This window comes from Moschus berezovskii, chromosome 22 (assembly GCF_049115385.1).
Source record: "Moschus berezovskii isolate FMDL1 chromosome 22, NW_MosBer_1.0, whole genome shotgun sequence".
Taxonomy (NCBI): Eukaryota; Metazoa; Chordata; class Mammalia; order Artiodactyla; family Moschidae; genus Moschus; species Moschus berezovskii.
In genome coordinates, this window is record NC_142481.1 from 62497133 (window position 1) to 62510484 (window position 13352).

Here is a 13352-nt window from a genome sequence, read left to right on the forward strand (position 1 = left end):
CCGGGGCGCCTCACATCCCGCCCGCCCGCCCGCGCACCTCAGTCAGCTCCGGGCGCCGCGCGGGCCATGCTCGCCGCTCCCGCCGCCGCCGCCGGTGCTGAGAAAGCAGCCGCCGCCGCCGGCGTCCGGACCCGTTAGCTCAGCGGCTCCCCAGTCCGCCCGCAGCGGGCCAGTCCCGCCCTTGCCTGCCCCGAGCGAGCCGCCGCCGCCACCTCCGCCGCCTCCGCCTCAGTCCGGCCCCTCCCCCAACCCAGCCTGACTGGAAAGGAAGGGTGGGGGCGGGGGCGAGGGCCCCCTCCCCACTCACATCCTCCGGCCCTGCCCCGCCCCCTCCCCGCTCGCCTAGTCATCCTGGGAAATGGAGTCCAGCGCGCGCCGCGCCGCCAGGAGAGCCCGGCGCGCGGAACTACTGCTCCCAGAAGACAGCGCGCCAGCCCGTGCGCTTGTGGGCTTTGTAGTCCCGCGGGGGCTCGGGGCGTCTACAGCGCGGGAGGGGAGGGGGAGGGGAGGTTTCCACTCCCGTGAGGCCGGGGTACCGACGGCGGAGACAGGGTGTGGGGTCTGCGACGCGCTTTGCCGGGGCTGACTACCTGGACCTCGAGCGGGGCGCCCAGCAGCGGAGGATGCCTCTCACACGGCTGTGGTCCGCTGCAGTCGCGCAGGGCTGCAGGCGAAGCCTCTGGCCCAAGAGACTCACGCCGGGGACGGTTACCATTCGCGCGGAAAGAGCCTTGACCTGAGGCTAGCTTGGCTTCCTGCCCGGGCTCCGCAAGCCGGAGCTGCGGTGAGGCCGCTGCGCCCAGGCGGGAGAAAAACCACCCCACGTGGTCGTGGGGTTTTCCCTACCTGGAAAAAGGGGTCCGAGTGTGTCTCGATTTCCTGGAGCGCTCACCCCCCTGGGGACCTTCTATTGATAATTCTAGTCCCACCCACTCTCTTTCTAGCTGACTCCCTTAGCTTCCTACAGTTTAGGGCAAAGTACACACATAGGGCAAAGTATTACCCATTTTAAATATTTTTCTATGTCTTCTCTTAGCACGTGCTTTCCCCAGTTTCCAGATCTACCTCAAATTGTTAATGGGCGTCTATCAGATTCTCCTGGAGAGTTTCTTTAAACACAGCTGACCCACACCCCTCCCGTGGCTGTTGCCTTAACTCCGGGGTTGCTCTGAGAGTTTTCCTTTCTAACACGTTGTCAGTAGACGCTGGTTTGGGGAACCACTTTGAGAACCCCATCTACTGGCGTTTGTTGGCTAGAGTTCTGGCATTGTCCTTCAAGGAGGAGACTGCTGTGGGATAATATGAGCCTCAGAGGAGCCAGGACATGGAAAGTGAGGTTTCAGGCTAGTTTAGCACAAAAACGTTCTTTTTAATTTAAATAAATCAATCAGTTGATGCAAAAAGGAAAATACTACATGAACCTGAGGGCTTCTCTGAGGGCTCAGTTGGTAAAGAATCTGTCTGCAATGCATGAGACCCTGGTTTGATTCCTGGGTCGGGAAGATCTGGAGAAGGGCTACCCACTCCAGTATTCTTGGACTTCCATGTGGCTCAACTGGTAAAGAATCCACCAGCAATGTGGGAGACCTGGATTTGATCCCTGGGTTGGGAAGATCCCCTGGAGAAGGGAAAGGCTACCCACTCCAGTATTCTAGCCGGGAGAATTTCATGGACTGTATAGCCCATGGGGTGGCAAAGGGTCAGACATGACTGAATGACTTTCACTTTCCACATGAGCCTGAAAGATGTCCCAGTCCTTAGCCTTTAGCATTCTCTTCAAAGCTGGTAAGGTTTTCTGTTCCAAAGTGGAGCTCGTAGGGTATACCTGGTACCACTCCCCAAACTATGGATGCAAGCCAGGGGTTGAGATCTCAAACCTCTAGGATAGGGTCAGCTCCATAGAATCCTCTGCTTCCAAGTGTTCTATGACCTATAACAGGCTGGAGGATTGAGAGGTGAGAAGGTGGATTCTTGACTTGTCAGGTATCTCTCACACCACACCTACCTGGGTAGACCCTTAACCACCTGCAATCCTGATGTTCTGGGATCTATAGAACTCCAAGGGGAAACTTGTTGACCTTCACTCTCCGGCACGGTCTCAGACCCTTTCAGCTGTGAGATGATCAAGTTCTCTGCTCCACCAAACTCTAACCAGGCTCCTGTAGGCCCTCTTCTCCAATATGTCTCAACCTTGCCCTATAAAAACTATACCCTTGGTTAGGACTCCACTGGTCCATTGCAGTTCAGTCCCTAGTCAGAGAGCTAAGATCACATCCCACATGCCACACAGCACAGCCACAAAACCAACCCCCCAAAACCAAAAAACTGTACTCTCAACACAGATGACTTTATCCACCCTCCTCCCTGGTGGTTCAGATGGAAAAGAATCTGCCTGCAGTGCAGGAGACCAGGGTTCGATCCCTGAGTTGGGAAGATCCCCTGGAGAAGGGAATGGCTACCCACTCCAGTCTCCTTGCCTGGAGAATTCCATGGACAGAGGAGCCTTACAGGCTACAGTCCATGGGGTCACAAAGAGCTGGACACAACCGCGGACTGAGCAACTAAGACGTACAACCTCCCTCCACATTATAAGGCTTAAACACAGTAACATAGTTTCTAACGTCTCAAGGCCGCATCCCTGGGATGGCTCTACCCCCGCCTTTAAAGTGCTTGCCTGATAAAGCTCAAACATTTACTGTTTATTCCAGCCAATGCCAGTTATAAGTACTGCCCCACCCCTTCTTAGAGCATTTACTAACAAGGCTTACAGTTGTGACTTCTTCCTTTCCCTTTAAGGTGAGCATCAAATGTATATGTATTATGTGTCTTTCTCAAGGACCTGAAAGCCGTTCCTTTGAAATATAATCACTGGAAAGAATAGGGCCTCTGTGGGAGGGTAGAATCCTAACTTCAACACTTGCCAGCTGACACATACAGCTGACCTAGTCAGCATTTACACTGATCAACCCTTTGTACTTTTTCACTTCTCTGCTCACCTCCCTCCATACTTCCTAATTCTCCCTTTAAAGTGCCAAGTCACCTCTGTGTAAATCCAAGTGGCAGTGTATATCAATAATATATTGGTTAAAATCTGTCCTTACCACTTTAACTAGTGCCTGCTTTATTTTTTTGCCAATTATTAAGACTTTTTGTTTGTTAACTATTAAGATGTTTTTGTTTATCTTTGACAAAATGGCTATGAGCTGTGAGCCCTGGGGCCCCAGGCTCCAGCCTTCCTCCCATCCACCAAAGGCCAAAGGGTGACTTATCGCTAGGTCCTTGGGCACGTAGCCCAAAGGACACCAGAGGCATTGGGCCCTGACTAATGTTGACCTCTCTCGTGAATGCTTGAATGCTTTCTGTTTTTTATTTTTTTGATTTGTGTCCCTGTCACAGACTATAGTATGTGCGTGCTCTGTCGTGTCTGACTCTTTGTGACCCCATGGACCATACATAGCCCCCCAGGCTGCTCTGTCCATGAAATTCTCCAGGCAAGAATACTGAAGTGGGTTGCCATTTCCTACTGCAGGGGATTTTCCCAACCCAGGGATCAAACCTGTGTCTCTTGCATCTCCTGCATTGGCAGGCAGATTCTTAACCGCTGTGCCTCTTGGGAAGCCTGTCACAGACTACAAGGGGTTAAGTAATCCACATACAACTCCATGCTCTGCCCCTAAGACCAGCTGCCAGGCCCTTTCTGTAAGGACTTTGCCTCTGCACCTGAGTCACATGCAATGGCGACTTTCCCTCACAGGCAGAAGGGAATGAGTCTTTTTGTGTTGACACCCATCACCTAAATGTCTGTTAGCAGATTACCTGGGAGAATTAAGATGTCATTTCATGAGCAGCGCAGAGAACCTCTCTATCCCACAGCTCCAACAGGAGCTCCCATCATCACTCAACTATCTCCCAGTTAGATATCAAATTGGTTTTTACCCATTTCCTCTCGCTAGTTGTGTTTTCCTGTCCTCTCCAGCCATCCAAATTCTGCGTGACTGTTCGAAGTCTACCATGAGTTTTCCTTCCTCCTCAAGGTTCTCCCCAACTGCCTCAGCTGCACAGCAACCCACGAACGTCACCCCACGTCACCCCTCGTGTTGCACTTGAATTCGCCTCATTGACTTAAAAGCCGACCTTTGTTGGTGAGCATCCATAGCAAGGGAAGCAGTGGAACAGGAAGTGAAGAGACAGAGGAGCCCTAGGGCTTTGGAGGAAAACTGCTACTAAGTAGCAAGAATCAAAGACGAGGTGGCTCCCTCCCTCCCCTGCTTTCTGGTTGACCCAGAAAGGTCAGCTCCCGCACCTAATGGTCTGTGTGACCCCGAGCAAACTACACAGTTCTTGATCTGTAAAATGGCGATAATAATAACAGAATGGCATAATAACAGACCCTTCTTGTACAGCTGTTACAAAGAGTAAATGAAAAAAAAAAACCAACAATGATGTTGGATAGAAAGACTGTCAAAAAGAAATCAAGTCACTCTGTATATTTAATGTGATCACAGTACAAATACTAACAGCATTTGTTTCGTTTTTTGGAGAGGGAGGAAGAGGAGCAGGTCAGTTTATTTTAAAAATTCATTTGGAGGGCTTCCCTGATAGTCCAGTGGGTAAGAATCTGCCTTGCAATGCAAGGGACATTGATTAGAATGTCAGGGAAGATCCCACATGTTGCTAAACTAAGAACAAGCTCTGCAATTATTAAGCCAGCGCTCTACAGCCTGCAAGCCACAGCTACTGAAGCCCACATGTCCAGAGCCCGTGTTCTGCCACAAGAAAAGCCACTGCAGTGAGAAGCCCGAGCATTGCAATAAAGACCCACCACAGCCAATAAATAAATCTTTTTAAAAAATTCATTTGAAAAAATAATAAGATTAGTGCCAACAATAAAAAAATCAATCCACTGTCAAATCTAAGAAAGAAATGGAAAAACCTATTTGAGCCAACCTGAGGAGAAGGCAATGGCAAGCCACTCCAGTACTCTTGTCTAGAAAATCGCATGGACAGAGGAGCCTGGTAGGCTGCAGTCCATGGGGTCGCTACTAGTCGGACACGACTGAGCGACTTCACTTTCACTTTTCACTTTCACACATTGGGGAAGGAAATGGCAACCCACTCCAGTGTTCTTGCCTGGAGAATCCCAGGGACGGCGGAGCCTGGTCGGCTGCCGTCTATGGGGTCGCACAGAGTCGGACACGACTGAAGCGACGCAGCAGCAGCAGCAGCAGCAGCAGCAGAGGACTGTTCTGAGGACTGTTCAGCCCATCAGAAGTCAAAGAACAATTATTTAAGTTCTTGAGACAAAAGCTTATCCATCAAATGACATATTGACAGTTTACAGACCCCAGATGTGCACGAGCAAAGCAAGTGCAGTGTCATCATGACCATTTACAAGGCTAAGGAAGGTTGTCTCCTAAGGAGGTCTGGTCTATGCAAGTTCACAATACACTCTAAAAGAGAGAGGAGGCCCAGACGGGCAAAGGAACATGAACTTTATTTAATCACAAGTCAGGAAACTTTTGAAAAACTAATAGTATGAATGTCCTCTCGGATATTAAACATATTATAAACATACCTTTAGAATTGTGTAATAGATCAATAACATAGACCTCAGTTCAGTTCAGTTCAGTCGCTCAGTCATGTCTGACTCTCCGCGACGCCGTGAATCACAGCACGCCAGGCCTCCCTGTCCATCACCAACTCCCGGAGTTCACTCAAACTCAGTCTATCGAGTCACGGATGGTAATGCCATCCAGGCATCTCATTCTCTGTCGTCCCCTTCTCCTTCTGCCCCCAATCCCTTCCAGCATCAGAGTCTTTTCCAGTGAGTCAACTCGTCGCATGAGGTGGCCAAAGTATTGGAGTTTCAGCTTTAGCATCAGTCCTTCCAATGAACACCCAGGATTGATCTCCTTTAGAATGGACTGGTTGGACCTACAAGTCTACAAATAAACTCAGATACTCACAGAAATTCACATATGGTAAAGATACATTTCAAATAAGTGAGAGGAAAGACGAATTATTCTATAAATGGTGTAGGGACAGTTGGAGAACCATCTGCTCAAATATTAACTTAACTCTGGGTCTAGTAAAAAAAAAATCACAAATGGCTACCAATATGAAAAATGAAGACAGATAATGGACCCCTGATGGAAGTAAAATATTCAGAAAGTAGTGGTGAAACCGTGAATCACCCCAAATCTGACAATTACCATGTACAGAAAGTACAGGTATTTGAGAGGAATGTTTTATTTGAAACTATGGGGATGCAATCTAAAAAATTCAGTGAGAAACTGTATAGGAGAAATGACACAATTTCTTCAATGAATACACTGAAGAAAAAAATTTTAAGACAGAGGAGAATCTGTAAATTAAAACAAGCTATATTAACCAATTGCAATGTACAGACTTTGTTTGACTCATAATTCCAACAAACTGAAAAAAATTGCATGAGAAGAGAGTAAATTTCAACACAAATCATTGGATATTGAGTAATTATTATTCATTTTAAGTGTATTAATGGTATTATGGTTAGTTGTGTGTGTGTGTGTGTGTGTGTGTGTGCTTAAGAGACTTCATTTAGTGATGTATACTGAAATCTTATTTATGGAATGATGGCTGAGGTTTGCTTCAAAATAATTCAGGGTTGGGGTAAAGGTATAGACACAAGGCTGGCTAAACTGGTAATTGTTGAACCTGGAAGAGCAAATGGTCACTGGAAGTTCATTTTAACATTTTTTTCCTACTTTTCCATGTATTATATTTAAAGTTTTACATAATAAAATGTTATTTTAGATGAAGTATAGTTGATTTACAATGTGTTAGTTTCAAGTGTACAGCAAAGTGATTCAGTTATGCATACACGTGTGTGTGCTCTGCTCGGTCATATCCAACTCTTTCCAACCCCATGGACTGTAGCCCACCAGGCTCCTCTGTCCATGGAATTTTCCAGGCGAGAATACTGGAGTGGGTTGCCATTTCCTTCTCCAGGGGATCTTTCCAACCCAGGGATTGAACCTGCATCTCTTGTGCCTCCTACAATGACAGGCAGATTCTCTACCACCTCTCCCCTTCAGTTCAGTTCAGTTGCGCAGTCGTGTCTGACTCTTTTCAACCCCATGGACTGCAGCATGCCAGGCCTCCCTGTCCATCACCAACTCCCGGAGTTTACTCAAACTCATGTCCATTGAGTCGGTGATGTCATCCAACTATCTCATCCTCTGTCATCCCCTTCTCCTTCTGCCTTCAATTTTCCCAGCATCAGGGTCTTTCCCAATGAGTCAGTTCTTCACATCAGGAGGCCAAAGTATTGGAGATTCAACTTCAGCCTCAGTCTTTCCAATGAATATTCAGAACTGATTTCCTTTAGGATGGACTGATTGGATCTCCTTGCAGTCCAAGGGACTCTCAAGAGTCTTCTCCAACACCACAGTTCAAAAGTATCATTTCTTCGGTGCTCAGCTTTCTTTATAGTCCACCTCTCACATCCATACATGACTACTGGAAAAACCATAGCTTTGACTAGATGGACCTTTGTCAGCAAAGTAATGTCTCTGCTTTTTAATATGCTGTCTAGGTTGGTCATAACTTTTCGTCCAAGGAGCAAGCGTCTTTAATTTCATGGCTGCAGTCACCATCCGCAGTGATTATGGAGCCCCCCAAAATAAAGTCAGCCACTGTTTCCATTGTTTCCCCATCCTTTTGCCATGAAGTGATGGGACTGGATGCCTTGATCTTAAGTTTTCTGAATGCTGAGTTTTAAGCCAACTTTTTCACTCTCCTCTTTCACTTTCATCAAGAGGCTCTTAAGTTCTTCGCTTTCGGCCATAAGGGTGGTGTCATCTGCATGTCTGAGGTTATTGATATTTCTCCTGACAATCTTGATTCCAGCTTGTGCTTCATCCAGCCCAGCGTTTCTCATGATGTACTTTGCATATAAGTTAAATAAGTAGGGTAACAATATACAGCCTTGAGTACTCCTTTCTCTATTTGGAACCAGTCTGTTGTTCCATGTCCAGTTCTAACTGTTGCTTCCTGACCTGAATACAGATTTCTCAAGAGGCAGGTCAGGTGGTCTGGCGTTCCCATCTCTTTCAGAATTTTCCTGTTTGATGTGATCCACACAGTCAAAGGCTTTGACATAGTCAATAAAGCAGAAATAGCTGTTTTTCTGGAACTCTCTTGCTTTTTCAATGATCCAACGGATGTTGACAATTTGATCTCTGGTTCCTCTCCCTTTTCTAAATCCAGTTTGAACATTTGGAAGTTCACAGTTCACGTACTGTTGAAACCTGTTGAGAATTTTGAGCATGACTTTACTAGCGTGTGAGATGAGTGCAATTGTGCGGTAGTTTGAGTATTCTTTGGCATTGCCTTTCTTTGGGATTGGAATGAAGACTGACTTTTTCCAGTCCTGTGGCCACTGCTGAGTTTTCCAAATTTGCTGGCATATTGAGTGCAGCACTTTCACAGCATCATCTTTTAGGATTTGAAATAGCTCAACTGGAATTCCATCACCTCCACTAGCTTTGTTCGTAGTGATGCTTCCCTAAGGCCCACTTGACTTCACATTCCGGGATTTCTGGTTCTAGGTGAGTGATCACACCATCATGATTATCTGGGTCATGAAGATCTTTTTTGTAAAGTTCTTCTGTGTATTCTTGCCACCTCTTCTTAATATCTTCTGCTTCTGTTAGGTCCATACCATTTCTGTCCTTTGTTGTGACCTTGTTTACATGAAATGTTTGTTCCCTTGGTATGTCTAATTTTCTTGACGGGATCTCTAGTCTTTCCCATTCTGTTGTTTTCCTCTATTTCTTTGCATTGATTTCTGAAGAAGGCTTTCTTATTTCTCCTTGCTATTCTTTGTAACTCTGCATTCAAATGGGTATATCTTTCCTTTTCTTATTTGCTTTTTGCTTCCCTTCTTTCACAGCTATTTGTAAGGTCTCCTCAGACAGCCATTTTACCTTTTTGCATTTCTCTTTCTTGGGGATGGTCTTGATCCCTGTCTCCTGTACAATGTCACATGGGGGCTTTTTTCAGATTTTTTTGTATTAGAGGTTATTACACGATATTGAGTATAGTTCCCTGTGTTATATAGTAGGTCCTTGTTGTTTACCTATTGTTAGGTAGGTAGAATAGGGAAAAGGAGTCCAAAATGGCAGTGGCCAAATGAAAAGGAAGGGAAAAGCCCTCGAAAATAGAGAAAATAGAACAAAGGAAGGTCCGCGGACCAGAGTGAGGACCTCAGGTAGAACAAACAACACTCCTGGCTGGCCCAATTTACATAGGGCAGGCCCAGGGGAAAAAAAGCGTATAAAAAGAAGAGACAAAGTTAGCTCTCTCTCTCTCCCACGCGCTGGGCGCTCTTCTTTTCCCGTCTTTGGATCCACGCGCCCTCATGCCTTGAAGATGGATTTTCAAGATATTTTCAAGATATAGATGCTATCGTCTAAATAAAATAAAGCTGTAACACTGATCTGTTTAAGAGCTATAACACAGTCTTTCCAAGACCCAAGAGCTGTGACACGCTGAGGGGGCTTTAATATCCGTCACTCCAAATCTTTGTTGTGATGAGACAAAAACCGAGGAGCATACACTCGCCTGACACCTATTTTATGTATAGCAGTGTGCATATGTTGAGGAGGAAATGGCAACCCACTCCAGTATTCTTGCCTGGAAAATTCCGTAGACGGAGGAGCCTCGCAGGCTACAGTGCATGGGTCACAGAGAGTCAGACACAATGAGCACGTGCACACACACACACAATGTTAATCCCTAACTTCTAATTTATAATTTATAAAATGTTTTTTTAAAGTTCAGTCAGATGTGTACAGCATACCTAGCTAAAACCCAAAACCACAACAAGGACCAAGTCAACAGAAAAGTGGAAGAAAATTTTGCAATTTATATCAGGTATAAAAGGCTAATACAAAGTGCTCTGTAAATCAGTAAAATTACCGAGGAACAATGGGATATGTAAAAAGAATACAAACAGCTCACAAAGAAGGAAACAAATGGCTGTGACATGAAAACATGAGTAGCTTCACCCTTTAAAAAAAAGAAAAATTATGGTAAGGACTTCCCTGGTGGACCACTGGTTAAGACTTCACCTTCCAATGCAGGGGATGCACTTTCCAATCCCTGCTTGGGAAGCTAAGATCCCACATGCCCACAGCCAAAAACCAAAAAATAAAACAGGAGCAATATTGTAACAAATGCAATAAAGAGTTTAAAAATGATCCACATTAAAAAAAAATCCTTAAAAAATTGTAGTAAAATATACATAACATAAAGTTTACCATCTTAACCATTTTTAATTGTACAGTTCAGTGGCATTAAGTACATTCAAGTTGTTGTATGGTAAACAGTACCATTTATCTTCACAATTTTCTGGTTTTCCCAAACTAAAACTATGTACCCATTAAGCTATTACTCCCCACATTTTCCTCTCCTCCCAGTCCCTGACAATCCCCAGTCTACTTTCTGTCTCTATGAATCTGACTATCAAGGCATGCAAGTATGAAGACAATATTTGTCCTTTTGTGCCTGGCTTACTTCACTTAGCATAATGTCCTCAGTGTTCATCCATGTTGTGGCATGCGTCAGGATTTCCTTCTTTTTGTAGGCTGAATAATATTCTATTGTATACACTGATATATACCACATTTTATCCATTCATCTGTTGACGGACACTTGGATTGTTTCCATCTTTTGGCTATTGTGAGCAAAGATGCTACGAACACGGATTTACAAATATCTCTTTGAGTTTCTGGTTTCAGTTCCTTCGGATGTATACCAAAAGTGAAATTCCTGGATCATATGATGCATCTGCCTTTAATTCTTTGAGGAGCCATCATCACGTTCTCCATAGTGGCTGTACCATTTTATATTCCTACCAACAGTACACAAGGGTTCTAGTTCCTCCACAGCCTGACACTTATTTAAATGCAACTTACAACCACACCAAGTTCACCTATCAGACTGGCAAAGATCAAAAAGCTTGATAGCTATCTTGGGAAGAATATGGGGAACAAGGATTGTTGTACACTGCCAATGCGGTTGGAAATCCATATGGCCTCTGTGAAGAGCAACTTGGTGATGTCTTCAAACACATGCACACACAATTTGACCTAGTAATTTCTAAGGAGGTATCCTATCTGCACATGTTCTTTATTACATACAGAGATGGATATTTGTTAAAGCATTGTAAGAAAAAAGATTAAAGATGATCTAAATGTTGTTGATCCAGATTAAAGATTAAATGAATGGAGCTGGGGAAGCTTCAGTTGGTGGTGTCAGTTGTGATTGTTCCTGCTCGTGCCCACTCACTTCAGTTATCTCCAACTCTTTGCGACCCTGTAGACTGTAGCCCGCCAGGCTCCTTTGTCCGTTGGACTTCCCCGGCAAGAATACTGCAGTGGTTTGCTGTGCCCTCCTCCGAGGGGATCTTCCCGACCCAGGGAGTGAACCCATGTCTCCTGCACTGGAGGATTCTTTACCACTAGGTCACCAGGGCAGCCCTTTTGTTATCATTACTTCACTAGATAACAGACTTTTGGAGAGTAGAGGATGGGCTTTTGTAGGTCCAAACAGACCTTCCAGAAATACTGATCAGATTAACTATTTCTTAGCCTCTGGCAGAACTAGATTGGCAGACAGCTCAGGAAGATAAAGTGGTTTATCCAAGGTCATCCACAGAATGTGTACTACAAATTATGTGCAAAGCACACTGGTAGGCACTGTGAAAATGACTGAAATTGAAGAATTGAACCCGGTCTTCTCAGAGCTTGAGACCTTGTGAAGCACTCTGACAGACCTTAAAAGTATTCAACTTTTTTTAAAGTGTACTTTCAATTATATCAATGGAAACCATTGATCTGGTGTATAAACTAAGGCTTAGCTCAGAGAACCTGTATATAAACAGTCCCAGGGGTTGAGACTCTACGCTTTCACTGCCAAGGTTCAGTCCCTGGTCAAGGAACTAAGATTCCCAAAAGCCGCAGGCATGGCCTGAGGTTGGGGGCGGGAGGAGAAGGGGATGACCGAGAATGAGATGGCTGGATGGCATCACCGACTCTGTGGACATTAGTTTGAGTGTACTCCGGGAGTTGGTGATGGACAGGGAGGCCTGGCGTGCTGTAATTCATGGGGTCGCGGAGAGTCGGACACGACTGAGCGACTGAACTGAACTGAACTAACATATTTGTGCAATGCTTTATAGCTTAGCCTAGAGGTTCCCCACGCATATAGGAATTGGTTTTCCCTAGCTCTGTACCTGTCCACTGAGAAGACCTGGGAGCGATGACACCCCTTTAGCAACAAGCACACTAAACATGTCATTGTTTGTTTGTTTGAACATTTTCTGGCTGTGCGGCATGTAGGATCTTAGTTCCCCAACTAGGGATCAGACCCATGACCCCTGCACTGAAAATGCAGAGTCTTAACCACTGGATTGCCACGGAAGTCCCTCAGTGCTGTTTTTTAAAAATTGAGGTGAAATTCACAGAACATAAAATTAACTATGATAAAGCATACAATTCAGTGTATTTAGTGCATTCACAATGTCTAGAAACCAGTACCTCTAGTTCCAAAACCTTTTTCATCACCTCACAAGAAAACCCTGTACCCATTGAGTGATCACTCCCCATTCTTCCCACCCCCAGCCCCTGGCAACTGTTAGCTTGCTTTCTGTCTCTATGGATTTAACTATTTTGAATACTTCATATAAATGGAATCATAAAATATTTAGTAATTTTTTCCTGAGTTCTTTCATTTTGCGTATTTTTTATTCATCCATGTTGCAGTATGCATTGATATCTCATTCTTTTTATGGTTGAGTAGTATTTCATTGTATGAATATATATATGTATATATGTGTATATATATATATACACACACACACATTTTGCTTACTCAGTCTATTTATTTTAAAGTTGTGGGGATAAAATAAACCCATTTACCTTTATTTAGTGGATCTGTACCTCTTCTGAAGCAACACTTGTTAACATCCTATGTTGTTGTTTAGTTGCTAAGTTGTGTCTGACTCTTTGTAACTCCGTGGATTATAGCCCACCAGGTTCCTCTGTCCATGGGAATTCCCAGGCAAGAATACTGGAGTGGGTTGACATTTCCTACTATATCTTACTATCAATATATAAATCACATCCTATAGAATATATATATACATATATATGTACATCCTATAGCATGTATATCGGAGAAGGCAATGGCAAGCCACTCCAGTACTCTTGCCTAGAAAATCCCATGGATGGAGGAGCCTGGTGGGCTGCAGTCCATGGGGTCGCTACGAGTCAGACATGACTGAGCGACTTCACTTTCACTTTTCA

General features: G+C 44.9%; 1 protein-coding gene across 2 annotated transcripts in view; it reads right to left on the reverse strand.

The window, feature by feature from the left end:
- ST3GAL2 (ST3 beta-galactoside alpha-2,3-sialyltransferase 2) overlaps positions 1 to 242 on the reverse strand; it is a 47398-nt gene extending 47156 nt beyond the window's left edge. For both annotated transcript variants that reach the window (XM_055413158.2, XM_088830860.1), the window contains exon 1: positions 38 to 242. The gene's annotated coding sequence lies outside the window, so the exon portion shown is untranslated. The remainder of the gene's footprint in view (positions 1 to 37) is intronic.
- Between the last annotated feature and the right edge of the window lie 13110 nt (positions 243 to 13352).